The sequence below is a fragment of the Dermochelys coriacea genome, chromosome 7 (genome assembly GCF_009764565.3).
Source record: "Dermochelys coriacea isolate rDerCor1 chromosome 7, rDerCor1.pri.v4, whole genome shotgun sequence".
Taxonomy (NCBI): Eukaryota; Metazoa; Chordata; order Testudines; family Dermochelyidae; genus Dermochelys; species Dermochelys coriacea.
This window is the reverse complement of record NC_050074.1, coordinates 10,594,183-10,600,182: the sequence shown is the minus strand read 5'-3', so window position 1 is coordinate 10,600,182 and position 6,000 is coordinate 10,594,183.

The window sequence follows — 6,000 nt, the reverse complement described above, 5'->3', positions numbered from 1 at the left end:
TTTTCCTTTTGCCTCTTCATGCCTTCATAAACTTTTTTTTCCCCTTGAAATATTTTCAGATAGTTAATTCTCCAAATAAATACAGGTTGGCAAAATGAGATGCAGCTCCTTTGCTCTCCCTTCCACTCATGCTGAACTGATTGTTGACATGCACTCATGCTGACATGATGTGTGCGATCAATTTGGACAGCACATCTCTAGTCCAGACTGGACCAGGTGGAAGTGAAGTCAATGGTTAAATAAATGCGACGGCCACTTGTACACAATGTGATAGTACTTCCAGAACAATGGAGCAAATTATTTTAGATTTGATATCTGCCATCAATTGAGATTGAAAATATCGATCCAAACTGATTGCAGGGGACAAAAATAAAGTGAAAGGGTAATTGACTGTCAAGTCCCTCATCGATTGGGTGCCACATTTCAGAGCCACTAAAATTATTTTCAAGTACTTGGGTGCCTCATTTCTAATAAAGAATTACAGAATTTGAGTAACAAAGTGATTTACATGCATTACTGTGTGTGTGTCTGAATCAGTCCTCATCCTGCATGTCTTCTTAACCAAAGTCAAAGGTGCTGTCAAATACACAGGCATAACACTGACAGCCTTGTATGTGTGTAGATATGCATGTAGGTATAAATGTGAGACAACACACTGTTTTAAAAATGTGTAATTCTTCTTTGTTGTTTGACTGCAGTACCTATTAAACAATTGCCTCAGAGACAAAGGAGGCACTGCATACGGGACATGTGCCAGAAGTGTGTGACCTTGTCTTACTAGGTCACTTAAAATGGTAAAGCAACAAATATTTTATAATGTGTTCCATCAGTGTGCTCTAGCAGCTGATCCAAAAAATCTGTCATGGGAGAGGAGCAAATTGGGAAGCATCCCAAATTATTACAATCAAACCCACAAAAAGCGCATATAAAATTTTTACATATAATCAGAAGAGTGGAAAAATTACCTTATTCCCCACTGTGCACTTCAGATTAATATAGCCAAACATTATTCAATCCTAATGCATACGGTGACCATGAAACACCTTCCTCCATTTATTGGGGAACAGGCAGATGTAATGGATAGCCTTCTAAAGGACATGCACCTGCTGTTGGTTATTACCAGGGGAGGGGAGTGCCAATTGAGACAACTAGCTAAAAGCCCACATAAAGTTAAACATTCCTGTTAGTATCTGAGAGCAGATTGTCCTGCCTCAGGGCTAAACATCATGGCTCAGACCCTCAGTACTCAAAATCTACAAAGTTCCATTGACTTGAGCAGTGATTTTCACCAGCTGAGGTTCTGGCCCATATATACTTAGGCTGCAAGTTCTTTGGGGCAGTGACCATGTTTATGTCTGGTGCCTAAAGGAATAAGGCTTGATCCAGATTGGGCAAATCACTGAATGGCTCTGAGCCTTGCTTTCCGCATCTGTGAAACAGAAATTTTATAAAATGCTTTGATGGATGTAAAATGCTGTGCAAGTTCTCAAGGTTGTTACACCTGTTTGCATGTAGAGGAAGGTAAATAAAGACTCTATTAGTTTCAGGACATCTCCATTTTAAAACAAACAAAATAATTCACTAAAGCAGGCTTCAATTATTTCACTAATGATAATTAGTATGTTATTTGTAATCACTGGCTGCTCTGCCTCATTACCCAGGCATGCTTTGTCCCCTCGTGTTTATGTTGTTGCAGCAGTTCATCTAAATAAATGACATTTTACATATCAAGACTCTGCTGGTCTGCAATTTTTGGACCATTGGTTCAACTCACCTGGCTTCTGGGACAGATTCTGAAGGGAGAAGCGGAGCTGGATTGTACTTATTTGCCCCAGTACAGTACATGCCCCAGTACAAGAGTTGTTGTGTTGCATCCTAGAAGTGGCTGCATTTCAATCATGGGTGAGGTGAATGGGTCTGGAGAAGTGCTTTGGGACTTTTGGGAAAAGTGTTTCTGGGTGAGGAGCCATGCACATGAACACATAGGCTCAGCCTTGAGTAGCTCTTGTGTTTTCAGCATTGCAATGTTCTTAACACACAGTCCTTGAGGATAGACTCTTTTTATTTTTGATTAGCCCTCCTAAAAAATGACTCGACTCACTGGCTCAGAATTCCTAGACTGTGTTCATGAACCTTGTGATAAATTTACTGGGGCTCTGTGCCCCCCTCTAAGTCCCTTCCCTTCTGAATAAAATTAACTGAAGTTTTGCAGTTGGCCTTTTCCAGAGGGCAACCCCAAAATAACATGATGGTATGAGTTTCAGGAGCATGTAAAGTGAAAGTGGATTGTGTTTAGAGTCTTCACAACCAGATCTTTGTCTGCAGATAATCAGTAATTGGATGGGGACTTTTGTCCAGGTAGGTAAAACAATGTCCTCTAATTGCCTGGAAAATACTTGTCAATCCATATCCTATGCATGTTGGAGCAAAGGGTGGTCTGCAGAGGAATGATGGCCTAGTGCTTACATAGTAGAGTGAAACTCAGGAGAGCTGGATTATATTTTTGACTCTACCTCAGACTTCTAGTGTGGCCAAGACTTCCAAGGCTAGGATTTGCAAAGAACCTGAGAGTCAGGTATCGAAATCCCACTGAAATGGGACTTGGGCACCGAGCTTCCATAGAAAAAATGCATGGCTGTGATTTTCATTCTTTCTACCTCTCTTGACTCAGTTCTCCATCTGTTGAATAGGGAAGGTGCTCTCCTAACCTCGTGCAGTGTAGCTGCATCAGTCTACAGTGATGAGATGCTACTGTGCTCAGCACTAGGAAAAAAGAAGTGTATATACCATAGCTAGGATCAAGAAACAGGAAACAGCAACACATGTTGTTGACAGTAGGGTATCGAAGGGCCATATTCTTCACTGTGTAACATTCACATGCCTTCTTTCTGTAGCTCTTCTTTACTGGAAACGGTGAGACTTAGACAGGTGTTCAGATTAATCTCACCAAGCTCATTACTCAATGTATTTAAGGAGGATTCTTTCTTCCCTTTCCATTGGTTACTGCTCTGACCCTTCTGTATCATTCAGTTTTTTAGGCAGCGGTACCAAGCAGCCAGAAAAAGGGACGAGGAGCTGGCCTATCATCTTTAACTTCTGGAAATACACCCTAACAATGGGCATAATATAAAGTGAGCATATTATCAAATGTTGCTATTTATATTGTGGTAGCACCTAGGAGCTCCAGTTGTGGACCAAGCCCCCACTAGGGCTGCACAAACATTGAAGGAAAAGATGGGCCCAACCCTACCCCGAGGGGTTTACAATCTAAGTAACAGCCTAGTCCTGGGTTTCAATGTGCAATAGGAACACAGGAATTGCCATAGTGGATCAACTCAAAGGTCCATCCAAGCCAATATCCTCTCTCCAGCAGTGTCCAACAATCACTGCTTCAGAGGAGAAACAAGAACCCCTGCCACAGGCAATTATAGCCCATCCCCAGAGGAAGTTCCCTCCTAACCCCAATAGTTAGAGGTTGGCTTAAGCCTTGAGGCATAAGGGTTTTATATTTCTTCCAACCCATTTTGAAATATTTACCATTAAAACTCTATCTATTATTTCTATAAGCAAATTACCATTAATATGTTCCTGACTTATTAGCAACAAGCTTCGTACTATTATGTTCATTAGCATGGGGGAAAAATTGGGTGAGCCAAGAGTTATCACCAAAGAGCACAAAAGAAAACACCATTTTATTTACATATGTATTTTGTCAAATTAATTGATTCAAAAGAAGCATTTCTTCTTTGAGTGACTGTGTTACAAGACTATTTAGAACAAGCTGGGATGAATGCCGTCCCCAACTTAGTATAACAAGAGTTAAGCAACATCTAATTATTCCCTGTGATGGATCATTAAGAATGTTGTGTCTGAACGTGCAGTAAGATTACAGCATCATGCACCTGTTCATGAAGAGAAACCTTAGTTTGCATATTGGGAAGCACATAGATAACATCTAGTAGCAAACATACATGCAAGGACTAGAAATTCCTATAGTAAATGAGAAAGAAGAGATAGTTATAAATGGTGGATTTTGTGGGGTGAAGTGGGGATAAGTGATCTAAACTGTTTATTTGGATTTTTCATGCCATGTTGTATCTGGCAGTACGAGCTCTTTGATTTCCCCCCTGGTCCTTGTTTACAAGGATGAATAAGTGGCTGGTGAGATGGGTTAAGTAAACAAGAAATGGTGGAGAACTAAGTCAACTTCGTATATTTCATAATTTTTAAAAGTGTACAATTTTGTAACAAAATTTGAGGCAACATTCCTCCTGCTAATTAGGTGTTTCCACAGTGCTGCAAAGCCTACATCTGTACGAAGATTTCAGGAAAAGCAATCAGCAGCACAATTAAGCAATCTGCCATAATGATAGAACACAACATTAGTGCAGAATAATCAGAAACATATTTTTTCCCCTTGATTTCCTGCCCCCCTGCCCCCCACCCCACCTTGCAACTACCGAATAATTTGCTTTTGCAGGCTTAAAGTGAATCAAGGTAAAATGCCCTTATTTATTCTTGTCTACTACAAATTTCATGTTTTATTACATGGAAAGTGGCAAAATTAATTCTTGCCAACCAGTTATGGCAGCTTTCATTTTTTCTGTATGTTGTTGCAAACCAGAGTTTCAGGTTCCTTTATTCTGCCATCCACTGCTCTCACTGTATCATTTGAAAGGAGCCTCATTCTTTTCAATTTGTAATCACTAGACCAATGAGATAATCTTTTGCTGAATATACTCTGGGCCAGATCCTTCACTTGGTTACTCTGATGTAAATCCAGAATAATTCCTCTGGGATCCTGTGCCTTTAAAACTGAATGTGGGGATTTGTTACAAAACACTCTGTATCCATGTCAAACCATACTAGAATAATTTGGACATATAGGGCCAGATCCCCAGCTGGTGTAAGTTTTAAAATCAATGGAGTTATTCTGCATTTACACAGGTGACTGGCAGCAGGATAAGGCTGATGGGCCAGATTCTCAACTGATGGAAATCACTGAAGCTGCATTTAAATCAACACAAGCTCAGGATCTGGCCCCTAATGTGTTCTAAACTATTTAGTGATGGTTAGATTTTTTAATTTTTATTTTATTATTTTTTAATCCATAGATACTAATGGAATGATCCACAGGTGGTTATTACAAAGCACCATGACTATAGCTACACTATTATTAATAAAGGTGCTGTGATCTCAAGGACATGTTTTAAGAACATTTGCAGGCAAACTTTACTATTCAAAGGTATCTGTGTGTTTTGTGCATCGCTACCGCCGAATTTCCCCTCTCTTACTCTGTTGCTTTCTAGCTCTGCCTTCTCGAAAAGGACTGTAACTTATCTCTGTGAAGTGTTCACCATGAGTCTCAGTAAAGAGCTTTGTGATCATTTGTTTAAAGGAGCGAGGCCAACATAACCTGCATAGTGCATTTTGATCACGTAGCTATTTTATACACTTGAATTTGGTGGTTGTTGCTTTTTATCTAGACTATCATATAAAACGTGTTTTGCTCTTTATCCCTTACCACAGAAATTTTGACCTAAACAGAAGTGAGGCTTTTGTGGTGTATTTGTTATAGTCCAGAATGCAAATAATACTCTGCTCCCATTTGCTCATGAAAGGAGGAAGAGTGGCCTCAGAGCTGCTTCGTTTGCATAAAATATTTCCCCAGAATTCCAGATTGGCAGGCACTCCAGAGGGGAAGGAGCTCTCTGACCCATCTGTTAGTGAACAAGGGTAGTATGGCTACAGAGAGAACTTAATTTGCATGAACTTTCTACCCAGAATTCCTCTAATGACAATTTGTGAGTCACTATAATTGTATACAAATTCAGAATTGATTGGGTTGTGGAACTGAAGTGAGACAGGAAAGATGGGAAAAGGGCTCTTATCTTGTAATAAGGATTCTGTTCAAGAGTCTTATGTGCTACTGGTTCTCCTCAACTGAGGATCTTGTGTGTGTGACTGAGAGGGTTTTTCTGGCAGAGAGAGCTCCTCATT